The sequence below is a fragment of the Leuresthes tenuis genome, unplaced genomic scaffold (assembly GCF_036924035.1).
Source record: "Leuresthes tenuis unplaced genomic scaffold, fLeuTen1.0.hap1 SCAF_3, whole genome shotgun sequence".
Lineage (NCBI taxonomy): Eukaryota > Metazoa > Chordata > Actinopteri > Atheriniformes > Atherinopsidae > Leuresthes > Leuresthes tenuis.
The window spans coordinates 6,963,498-6,976,741 of NW_027325357.1; the positions used below are offsets into that span (position 1 = coordinate 6,963,498).

The following is a 13,244-nucleotide window of genomic DNA, read 5'->3' on the forward strand; positions in this document are numbered from 1 at the left end:
TTTTCATAGCAACCAATACAATTTTTTTCTAAATCAGTGAAAGCAACTTAGATTTTTTCATTCACATTGTTTCTGTCTATCTATACATGTATTACATTGATAAAGAATCCATTCGTGTTTGTTTTAGCATATTCATCACATACTTCACTGAGAGATGCAATATCTCTATACAATTCAATGACAAACATCAGCATTCTGACACGAAAAACAAGTGTGATTTCCAGAAATAAACAGAATCATTTTAGACAATATCTCAATATAACACATGTTAAAATGGACAGTGATAAATTCTCGTTCTGTATGTCATGTTATTCATATGCAGAGGTTTAATGTTAATGCACAAATTTGCTCATGGATATATTTTTTAGAGTGTCTATTTATGCATGAAAGAGCAGTTATTACAAATTTCTGACCAATTCTCGGTTTCGGGCAATGGAATGCGAAAACTTTACAGATGAGGGGAGACACACTTATATTGATCCTCCATTGACAGGACAGAGTGTGGGAAACCAGAGGAAACTCACTCACAGAGCTTCAGCGGGACAATAGACGCTGACCTCCGACCTGAAGAGACATGGGTAAATGGCACTGTGGTGGGATCAAAAGGAAACCCCGCTTCGTTGTTAAGTTAGCACTCTGTTGGTAAAATATCAATGTGTTCAATGTGAACGCTTCTGATAATATGAAAATCTTGTAGTATAGAACAGAAGAGTGGTAAGTTTCTGAATAATCAGTCAAAAAACATCTGGATGCGATGTGATATAATCAATAGTACCAAAACTTGCAAGTTTCAAACAGCAACAGAAACCAAAAGGTTGTTCATCAAGATTACCAGAAAAATCAAGTCATGACTCTGGATTTTTAAATAAATATTTAGTCTCATAACTCATTTCAGTCAGTGTTTTTTTGTTTGTTCTTTTCTTTAATGATAAGAATTCTCAAATACATTTTTTATCAGTCAGAAGCCAAAATAAAGTGAAATTAAAAAATACTCCTGCTTTTTCAACAACAACCCTGTTTTCACTTGTTTTCAAACCCTGTTTTGTCCAATCACTCTGTGAATGAACAAAGTGTGTGAAAGCTCTTGAGAATTGGGTCATATTGGAGTGTAATTAGCATCCTTAACCACTGCAGCAGCAGACTGTTGTCTGGTGGGATTTGGCACACTTAACAACCAGCTGTCTCAGGCCCTTCACGAAACTAGAATGTTGTACTCGTAGATGGTGTGAATTTTATCCTGCTCAGTCTGACTGATAAAAAGAGATTTGGGATTACTAACATTGGAGTATATTTCAAGATTTTATCATACTTTTGAGGCAACCAATAATGTAGTTTCCCTCCAGATGGGTGGTGACGTCAGGCTCTGTCTCTGCCAAAGCACACGACGACCGTCTGTCACAAAAGCTCCTTTCAAAGTTCTTTTGTAGTGCACTGACCACATCATTCAAAGGCTGAGTGTGGGAAACTGAGAGCAACTTTCTGCTCACGCCAACTACAAACCACAAGGCAGGACACACCTGCTACGTCTGGACAAAAAGGCTGTGTTGAGTTTTCATAATAAATATAAGACCTGAGAGACTTCATTCTGTTATGAGCAGCAGCAATGACGAAAGAAAAAAATGGTATGATTTTGAAACAACACTGTGAATCAGGGAAATTACATATTTGTGTATTCTTTAGACCACAAACCTGAGTGTGAGTGTGAGATGAGCACAAATTATACAGTCTATGATTTCACAGACATGAGTGAACAGTGAGTCTCAGTCATTTATCTCAAACTCTTATTGCACTTAAAACAAAGTAACAAATGGCAGTAAACTCATCACAGACACTAAATCTATATTGAAAAGTTACCTAAACACTGAAACATAATCAGTGCACATAATCAGTGCACTTTCATCAGTAGGTTTCATAAAGTTGTATTATTTATTGCATGGCGCTCTGTATGAATATGATTAATAAGATTTAGAAAACTTCTATCAACATTTGCTGCTAAACTAAATCTTGAACAGCCTTGGATGTGGCTGTTTGTAGATAAAAATTAAGCCCAAACAATTCTACTCTTTATAGAGACATGACAATATGATGAATAATGAGGCACACTTCTATTGTTCTTCCAGTGAAAGCAGTGAAAGGACAGAGTGTGGGAAACCAGAGGAACCTGAAATATTTTAAGAAATATAAAATGCAAAATGCAAATATATTATTCATTAGGTGTAATTTTAAGCTGGTTGATATCATTGACGTTTAAAGATTCCTGTGATAAAATTGCTTGAAACTAAACACTAAGAAAGAGAAAATGTTAAATAAAGCACAGGTAAGATTCCAACCAGGTATCACAAATAGTTGCAAAGCATAGAGTTTAATCTGTAGTTACACTATAAGTTTGTCCAAACGTTCCAGTGACAGCTTATTTTGGCTTGTTGTCATTACATATAGTTTTCTCTGATAAAGTGCAAAAACAAAGAATCTTGTAGCCTTTATGTGCTGACATAATAATCTCAAAATATCCATCTGGATGTAGAAATGTGTCTCAGTGACATTTAATGAACAGAGTGTGGGAATGCTTTAGAGATCAGAGTTTAGTCCTATTAGCACCATCAACCCCACCAGCACTCGACTTTTCTCTGCAGGGATTTGACACGTGCCAAAAAGCAGCTGCCTCTTCCTCCCTCACTCCATCACACATGCAGCTGAAGTTTTGAGTCAGTTCATGGTTCAAACACACAGTTTGGATTGGATGGTCAAAATGTGACCTCATCAGAAGAACATTTCTGAACTATACAAATGGTCCAAATTAAGTCAGCGGTGTTTTCTTGCTTTCATGTTTCTCTTTATCAGAATATGTTTATAAAATATCAAAAACTCCAGTTGTGGTTAAATGACCAGAGAGATCTGGGAGCTATTGTGAGAAACCGATTCCACCTTCCATGTAATTATGTAAGAAACACAACGAATGTGGGTCAAATAAGTTTATCAAAATGTTTTAATTGGTATGAGAATCAAAATCTAAAATTTTAAATGAAAACTCAAATCAATGAATTCAAAGGATACTGCATTTAGATTGTGGTTCAAATGATGCATTCTGGAAAAAAAACAACAAAAAAAGTCTTAACTCCTGCTTTTATACTGTTGATTTTATCAGATGTACGATGCATTTTTATTCTCACACGTGTTGAACGGCGTGTGTTCAGTAAGAGTGATTGAACTCAGCGTCAGGCAGCAGATCGTCTATACTTACAGAGAGCCGTCACAGTTTCCCACAGATCTCAGTGAGTTCTCTTTATCTCCCCCCAGTCCTCCCTCCACCTGTTCCCCTGAGATCTAACTATTGTCCCCTACTAGTATGACCACTGAACATGTGGCAGGACAGACTTCTATTCTCTCTTGCTCTGCACTCTGATTGGTTAAGACTGTGGGAAACTTCAATGAGACCAAGACCCACACATTCATATGGAGATGTGGGACTATAAGTAGGAGGGATGAAGCCAGCAGAGATCAGATTCTCTACAGAGACCTCTACAGCACAGAGATCCAACCATGGCACCTACAATCACTGCAGCAATGACCGACTCTCAGCAGCATCTGACTCTAAACCACAAGGTAAATATAAGATTCATGAAGAGTCAGTCATCAATGATGACAGATTGTATTTTATTGACACCAACACTACCCTGCTGAATATGTTTATTAATAACTGTGTTGTTGTTTCTGCAGCTCAGAAAGCCGCTGGTGGAGAAGTTACGCAGAGAGCGAATCAACAGCAGCATTGAGCAGCTCAAGTCTCTCCTGGGTCCAGAGTTCCTCAAACAGCAGTCCGAATCCAAGCTGGAGAAAGCAGACATCCTGGAGATGACAGTTTGCTTCCTCAGACGACTGCAGCAGCAGCAGCAGCATCAAGCTGTGGACTCAGCAGCTGTTGATCAGGGCTACTCCAGCTGTGTCCAACAGGTGGTGCGCTTCCTGTCAAAGGCAGAGGTGGAGACACAGTCCCAGAGAAGACTGCTGAACCACTTCAACAAGCTGCAGTCTTCTTCTGATACAAACAGGAGAGATGCTGACTTCTCTCCTCTGAGCTCCACAGTCCAGACCAGCATCACCAAAGAGAAGAGTCCAGACAACAGCGCCCTCTGGAGGCCGTGGTAGACAACCACAGTCTGAAGTTACTACCAGAAAAACTGAGAAGACCATATTGGTCAAAGATAACATGACTGAATTTTTAAAAGTTTCCTTTGGAGTAATTTTTCTGTTTTTACAGAAGACTTTATTTTGTGATTTTTGTTCACAACATGATATTTCCTGAGGAAATGACGAAAACAATATCTTTCAAGTTAAGAAAGAAAAGATTTTGTCAATGAGACTGACAAGTTCTAACGACCATGTTGGTCAAAGATTGTTGAAACTAATTTCTATGAAATTGAAGGACTCATTCATCTCTATATGCAGAGAGTTGGTTAATTTACTATGAATTCACAGTTGTGTGTAAGAACCAACTCCTGTGGAGGCATCAGAAAATGAAAGAGTCTTCATTATCCTTGTTGTGCAAAGGAAATCAAAAGTAAAGAAAGCAGATGTTTTACTATTATTGTATGTAAAAAGTCACATGATGTGGTGATATATGATGATAGGAAGTTTGTTATTTCTGTGGTTTTATCATTTTGATCATGTAATTGTCCTTTGGCCAAACATTTTTCTAAACTTTTGTGATTTTAATTTCTGATGATTCACTATCGATCTATTATCTGGTCTTAATATTTTTCATTACTTTTTGTAAAATTTAAGCTTATCAGCATGATTCTGGACTGAATCTTGATTGTGAAGACAGTGAACTTTTATTTTGAAAGAAAATGTTTTGAGTTCACTTGTTATGAACCTGCTCACATCACTGTGTGATGATGTTAATATGATCTGTTCCAGGGTCAGTTTCCTTTCTTTCCCTTTGTTATAAAGTGCAGATTGTACTAATTTGCAAATGTTTTATGTTAAACAGAATGATGATTCATGTCATAATGTTTGTGTCTTTTGTAAAGACGAATCTTCCTCCACTCTTTTTGAGTAAAGTGTCTTGGAGATTTGACCAAGTTAATGTTGTGATGTATCATCGCATATCTGTGACTCCATTTGGAGTTTTTATTGTTTTTACTGAGTTTGTTTGAAATAAACAACAATGTAATCCAATCAGCTGCATCTGTGTTTGTCTGCTTCTTCTCGTTATGCACAGTTATGATATAATTAAAATGGTCAGATTCTTTATTTATTAATTCATGTCTTTTCTGACAGAGTTGGTGCTTTTTCCTCACTGCATGTGTAACAGGTCTCTGGTCTGAAGCCTGTTGCCAGATTATGTTTTGGTTTAGTAAAGAAGAGGAACGTAATGAGACGGACAACAGGAAGCGTCTTTCTTTCTTTCTCTCTTGCTGTCTGAGGAGGAGAGCTGGCAGTTGCTTCACAACTCTTTCATCGAGGAGCTGAGGCCCTTTTGTGATATAAAATGAAAATTAATATTCAGCCAAGTTTACCTACTTTTACATCCATCCATCCATTTTCTATGCCGTCAATCCGTTAATCGGGTATCGGGTGAGCTGGAGCCTATCCCAGCAGTCATCGGGCGAAAGGCGGGGTACACCCTGGACAGGTCGCCAGTCCATCACAGGGCCTACTTTTACATAAAACCTTAATTTCAAGAGTTACAAAGAGAAATCTTCTTCACACAAAACACATGAAAGAAACACATAACATAATGTGATCAAACATCAATGCGTGTGACACAAGGTAGAAAACTGGAGTACTATTCTCTCTGTTCAATAACTGTTTATCTAAAAAAAAGTTTGCGTCACTTTAGTGTCAAATTGTGTCATTTGACTCGGTACATTTAATTTAAACTTAGTACAGTCTGTACTGATGATCATGCTTGTTTAAACCAATTTCTTAAACTGTATGTTTGCAACAGTTCTCTCTGAGAACTAGACTCGGCGTCTCAGTGATATTACCTGCATGAATAAAGGTCAATAAGTAAATAAATAAAAATGCAGAGTCAAAACAAGCCATCATAACAAGTTAGGATATTTTTTGTGTGTGTTTACTCAGCTTGTCATGTGGAACATGAAACCTTTAAGTGACGTCATTAAGCCTTTTAAAGACGTCATCTCACTGCATTCCTGTCCTCTGCAGTGAACATGTTCTATCTGCCATGTGCAATTTTGTTTGAGAACCCCAAAAAGGTGAGGAGCTCCTATGTTTGTTTCAAATAAATTAATAGCAGCCTGAAATAGGGAGAGAATGAAATAGTTAGTTGAAGAAGTTGTATGACTGACCATTAAAATCTCACAAAATAAGAGTTCTAATACCACTAAGACATATGGGGACATCTGACATGATTACAGTTGTAGAAAACTGATTCACTTCAAATCATCATCTGTCTATGATAGAATTAAAAAAAAATATTGGTGACAGCCTGAATTCTTTTCACACATTTCCAAAACAAATCTCAAAGAGCTTTTCTCTCAGAAAATGAATAAAAGCCATTAAAAAGATCAAGTTAATGGTCAGTGCATGTGCTTACTTAAGACAGAATCTGCCACACTCTCAGTGGTGGAAAGAGTGTGAGAAAGACCTGAAGAAGAGAGTCACAGTTCACGTTAATTTGCATTTTAAAAAACACCAGCACCCGGCCATTATCCAGAGGGGCCTGGCACACTTGATGAAACAGCTGCTTTAACCTCCCCTTCTCACTTGAAGGGGCACGGGAAATTTGAGCCAACTTATCGAAGATATGCTTCATGTTGAGCAGATCTTTAAACCTTCTGCAAATCACTCCTGGGAAAGTTTTAAGTCAGAATGCTAAATTTCAAATGTGTGATGGAGTCGCGAGCGTCACTCATTTATCTCAGAATGACATCCCTTATCCTCTCAATTAATTACGCCAGTGTTTAAACAAAGTGACGACAGGCAATAGACTTATCACAGAATCTAACTGTGTGTTGATAACTTACCTAAGCACTGCAAATGTTGGGGCACGTCCATCAGTATGTTTCATAAAGGGTCTTATTAATTGCATGGTGCTCTGTATGAATAAAATCAATCAGATTCAGAGAACTTGTAATAATTTTTGATGCCACATGATATCATGAGAAGTCTCAGTTTGTGAATTTTGGAAAATGAAAACTAAACTTCAAACGTTTTTCTCTTTAAAAAGGCATGCCAGTATGATGAATAATGAGGCACACTTCTATTGTTCTTCCAGTGAAAGCAGTGAAAGGACAGAGTGTGGGAAACCAGAGGAACCTCACTCTCAGAGCCGCTGTGGGACGATAGATCCAGACCTTTGACCTTAAGAGGAGCACGTTAACAGAAAGCTTAAAGTTCACAGTGAAAAATCCAGACTTTTGTCAATTCATAGATTTGAGCTCATTTATCAATGATAGAAATCATGTTAAGTTTTTTCTTCATTGAAGTTTTTTCAGAGATATAAAATGTAAAATGCAAATATATTATTCATTAGGTGTCATTTTAAGCTGGTTGATATCATTGACGTTTAAAGATTCCTGTGATAAAATTCCTTGAAACTGAACACTAAGAAAGAGAAAATGTTAAATAATGATGCAGCACAGGTAAGTTTCCAACCTGGTATCACATATAGTTGCAAAGCATAGAGTTTAATCTGTAGTTACACTATAAGTTTGTCCAAACGTTCCAGTGACAGCTTATTTTGGCTTGTTGTCATTACATATAGTTTTCTCTGATAAAGTGCAAAAACAAAGAATCTTGTAGCCTTTATGTGCTGTCATAATAATCTCAAAATATCCATCTGGATGTAGAAATGTGTCACAGTGACATTTAATGAACAGAGTGTGGGAATGCTTTAGAGATCAGAGTTTAGTCCTATTAGCACCATCAACCCCACCAGCACTCGACTTTTCTCTGCAGGGATTTGACACGTGCCAAAAAGCAGCTGCCTCTTCCTCCCTCACTCCATCACACATGCAGCTGAAGTTTTGAGTCAGTTCATGGTTCAAACACACAGTTTGGATTGGATGGTCAAAATGTGACCTCATCAGAAGAACATTTCTGAACTATACAAATGGTCCAAATTAAGTCAGCGGTGTTTTCTTGCTTTCATGTTTCTCTTTATCAGAATATGTTTATAAAATATAAAAAACTCCAGTTGTGGTTAAATGACCAAAGAGATCTGGGAGCTATTGTGAGAAACCGATTCCACCTTCCATGTAATTATGTAAGAAACACAACGAATGTGGGTCAAATAAGTTTATCAAAATGTTTTAATTGGTATGAGAGTCAAAATCTAAAATTTTAAATGAAAACTCAAATCAATGAATTCAAAGGATACTGCATTTAGATTGTGGTTCAAATGATGCATTCTGGAAAAAAAACAACAAAAAAAGTCTTAACTCCTGCTTTTATACTGTTGATTTTATCAGATGTACGATGCATTTTTATTCTCACACGTGTTGAACGGCGTGTGTTCAGTAAGAGTGATTGAACTCAGCGTCAGGCAGCAGATCGTCTATACTTACAGAGAGCCGTCACAGTTTCCCACAGATCTCAGTGAGTTCTCTTTATCTCCCCCCAGTCCTCCAGCTGTTCCCCTGAGATCTAACTATTGTCCCCTACTAGTATGACCACTGAACATGTGGCAGGACAGACTTCTATTCTCTCTTGCTCTGCACTCTGATTGGTTAAGACTGTGGGAAACTTCAATGAGACCAAGACCCACACATTCATATGGAGATGTGGGACTATAAGTAGGAGGGATGAAGCCAGCAGAGATCAGATTCTCTACAGAGACCTCTACAGCACAGAGATCCAACCATGGCACCTACAATCACTGCAGCAATGACCGACTCTCAGCAGCATCTGACTCTGAACCACAAGGTAAATATAAGATTCATGAAGAGTCAGTCATCAATGATGACAGATTGTATTTTATTGACACCAACACTACCCTGCTGAATATGTTTATTAATAACTGTGTTGTTGTTTCTGCAGCTCAGAAAGCCGCTGGTGGAGAAGTTACGCAGAGAGCGAATCAACAGCAGCATTGAGCAGCTCAAGTCTCTCCTGGGTCCAGAGTTCCTCAAACAGCAGTCCGAATCCAAGCTGGAGAAAGCAGACATCCTGGATATGACAGTTTGCTTCCTCAGACGACTGCAGCAGCAGCAGCAGCAGCATCAAGCTGTGGACTCAGCAGCTGTTGATCAGGGCTACTCCAGCTGTGTCCAACAGGTGGTGCGCTTCCTGTCAAAGGCAGAGGTGGAGACACAGTCCCAGAGAAGACTGCTGAACCACTTCAACAAGCTGCAGTCTTCTTCTGATACAAACAGGAGAGATGCTGACTTCTCTCCTCTGAGCTCCACAGTCCAGACCAGCATCACCAAAGAGAAGAGTCCAGACAACAGCGCCCTCTGGAGGACGTGGTAGACAACCACAGTCTGAAGTTACTACCAGAAAAACTGAGAAGACCATGTTGGTCAAAGATAACATGACTGAATTTTTAAAAGTTTCCTTTGGAGTAATTTTTCTGTTTTTACAGAAGACTTTATTTTGTGATTTTTGTTCACAACATGATATTTCCTGAGGAAATGACGAAAACAATATCTTTCAAGTTAAGAAAGAAAAGATTTTGTCAATGAGACTGACAAGTTCTAACGACCATGTTGGTCAAAGATTGTTGAAACTAATTTCTATGAAATTGAAGGACTCATTCATCTCTATATGCAGAGAGTTGGTTAATTTACTATGAATTCACAGTTGTGTGTAAGAACCAACTCCTGTGGAGGCATCAGAAAATGAAAGAGTCTTCATTATCCTTGTTGTGCAAAGGAAATCAAAAGTAAAGAAAGCAGATGTTTTACTATTATTGTATGTAAAAAGTCACATGATGTGGTGATATATGATGATAGGAAGTTTGTTATTTCTGTGGTTTTATAATTTTGATCATGTAATTGTCCTTTTTCCAAACATTTTTCTAAACTGTTGAGATTTTAATTTCTGATGATTCACTATTGATCTATTATCTGGTCTTAATATTTTTCATTACTTTTTGTAAAATTTAAGCTTATCAGCATGATTCTGGACTGAGTCTTGATTGTGAAGACAGTGAACTTTTATTTTGAAAAAAATGTTTTGAGTTCACTTGTTATGAACCTGCTCACATCACTGTGTGATGATGTTAATATGATCTGTTCCAGGGTCAGTTTCCTTTCTTTCCCTTTGTTATAAAGTGCAGATTGTACTAATTTGCAAATGTTTTATGTTAAACAGAATGATGATTCATGTCATAATGTTTGTGTCTTTTGTAAAGACGAATCTTCCTCCACTCTTTTTGAGTAAAGTGTCTTGGAGATTTGACCAAGTTAATGTTGTGATGTATCATCACATGTCTGTGACTCTATTTAGAGTTTTTATTGTTTTTACTGAGTTTGTTTGAAATAAACAACAATGTAATCCAATCAGCTGCATCTGTGTTTGTCTGCTTCTTCTCGTTATGCACAGTTATGATATAATTAAAATGGTCAGATTCTTTATTTATTAATTCATGTCTTTTCTGACAGAGTTGGTGCTTTTTCCTCACTGCATGTGTAACAGGTCTCTGGTCTGAAGCCTGTCGCCAGATTATGTTTTGGTTTAGTAAAGAAGAGGAACGTAATGAGACGGACAACAGGAAGCATCTTTCTTTCTTTCTCTCTTGCTGTCTGAGGAGGAGAGCTGGCAGTTGCTTCACAACTCTTTCATCGAGGAGCTGAGGCCCTTTTGTGATATAAAATGAAAATTAATATTCAGCCAAGTTTACCTACTTTTACATCCATCCATCCATTTTCTATACCGTCAATCCGTTAATCGGGTATCGGGTGAGCTGGAGCCTATCCCAGCAGTCATCGGGCGAAAGGCGGGGTACACCCTGGACAGGTCGCCAGTCCATCACAGGGCCTACGTTTACATAAAACCTTCATTTCAAGACTTACAAAGAGAAATCTTCTTCACACAAAACACATGAAAGAAACACATACCATAATGTGATCAAACATCAATGCGTGTGACACAAGGTAGAAAACTGGAGTACTATTCTCTCTGTTCAATAGCTGTTTATCTAAAAAAAAGTTTGCGTCACTTTAGTGTCAAATTGTGTCATTTGACTTGGTACATTTAATTTAAACTTAGTACAGTCTGTACTGATGATCATGCTTGTTTAAAACCAATTTCTTAAACTGTATGTTTGCAACAGTTCTCTCTGAGAACTAGACTCGGCGTCTCAGTGATATTACCTGCATGAATAAAGGTCAATAAGTAAATAAATAAAAATGCAGAGTCAAAACAAGCCATCATAACAAGTTAGGATATTTTTTGTGTGTGTAACAATATTTTTCAAATTTACTCAGCTTGTCATGTGGAACATGAAACCTTTAAGTGACGTCATTAAGCCTTTTAAAGACGTCATCTCACTGCATTCCTGTCCTCTGCAGTGAACATGTTCTATCTGCCATGTGCAATTTTGTTTGAGAACCCCAAAAAGGTGAGGAGCTCCTATGTTTGTTTCAAATAAATTAATAGCAGCCTGAAATAGGGAGAGAATGAAATAGTTAGTTGAAGAAGTTGTATGACTGACCATTAAAATCTCACAAAATAAGAGTTCTAATACCACTAAGACATATGGGGACATCTGACATGATTACAGTTGTAGAAAACTGATTCACTTCAAATCATCATCTGTCTATGATAGAATTAAAAAAAAATATTGGTGACAGCCTGAATTCTTTTCACACATTTCCAAAACAAATCTCAAAGAGCTTTTCTCTCAGAAAATGAATAAAAACCATTAAAAAGATCAAGTTAATGGTCAGTGCATGTGTTTACTTAAGACAGAATCTGCCACACTCTCAGTGGTGGAAAGAGTGTGAGAAAGTCCTGAAGAAGAGAGTCACAGTTCACGTTAATTTGCATTTTAAAAAACACCAGCACCCGGCCATTATCCAGAGGGGCCTGGCACACTTGATGAAACAGCTGCTTTAACCTCCCCTTCTCACTTGAAGGGGCACGGGAAATTTGAGCCAACTTATCGAAGATATGCTTCATGTTGAGCAGATCTTTAAACCTTCTGCAAATCACTCCTGGGAAAGTTTTAAGTCAGAATGCTAAATTTCAAATGTGTGATGGAGTCGCGAGCGTCACTCATTTATCTCAGAATGAGATCCCTTATCCTCTCAATTAATTACGCCAGTGTTTAAACAAAGTGACGACAGGCAATAGACTTATCACAGAATCTAACTGTGTGTTGATAACTTACCTAAGCACTGCAAATGTTGGGGCACGTCCATCAGTATGTTTCATAAAGGGTCTTATTAACTGCATGGTGCTCTGTATGAATAAAATCAATCAGATTCAGAGAACTTGTAATAATTTTTGATGCCACATGATATCATGAGAAGTCTCAGTTTGTGAATTTTGGAAAATGAAAACTAAACTTCAAACATTTTTCTCTTTAAAAAGGCATGCCAGTATGATGAATAATGAGGCACACTTCTATTGTTCTTCCAGTGAAAGCAGTGAAAGGACAGAGTGTGGGAAACCAGAGGAACCTCACTCTCAGAGCCGCTGTGGGACGATAGATCCAGACCTTTGACCTTAAGAGGAGCACGTTAACAGAAAGCTTAAAGTTCACAGTGAAAAATCCAGACTTTTGTCAATTCATAGATTTGAGCTCATTCATCAATGATAGAAATCATGTTAAGTTTTTTCTTCATTGAAGTTTTTTCAGAGATATAAAATGTAAAATGCAAATATATTATTCATTAGGTGTTTTTTTAAGCTGGTTGATATCATTGACACTTAAAGATTCCTGTGATAAAATTCCTTGAAACTGAACACTAAGAAAGAGAAAATGTTAAATAATGATGCAGCACAGGTAAGATTCCAACCAGGTATCACATATAGTCGCAAAGCATAGAGTTTAATCTGTAGTTACACTATAAGTTTGTCCAAACGTTTCAGTGACAGCTTATTTTGGCTTGTTGTCATTACATATAGTTTTCTCTGATAAAGTGCAAAAACAAAGAATCTTGTAGCCTTTATGTGCTGACATAATAATCTCAAAATATCCATCTGGATGTAGAAATGTGTCTCAGTGGCATTTAATGAACAGAGTGTGGGAATGCTTTAGAGATCAGAGTTTAGTCCTATTAGCACCATCAACCCCACCAGCACTCGACTTTTCTCTGCAGGGATTTGAC

At 37.5% G+C, this 13,244-nt stretch overlaps 2 pseudogenes; both read left to right on the top strand.

Moving 5' to 3' along the window:
• The first annotated feature begins 3,482 nt into the window (after positions 1-3,482).
• On the top strand, positions 3,483-4,201 carry LOC140304081 (transcription factor HES-5-like; annotated as a pseudogene).
• A 4,495-nt stretch (positions 4,202-8,696) lies between these two features.
• Positions 8,697-9,438, top strand: LOC140304082 (transcription factor HES-5-like; annotated as a pseudogene).
• The last annotated feature ends 3,806 nt before the right edge of the window (positions 9,439-13,244 follow it).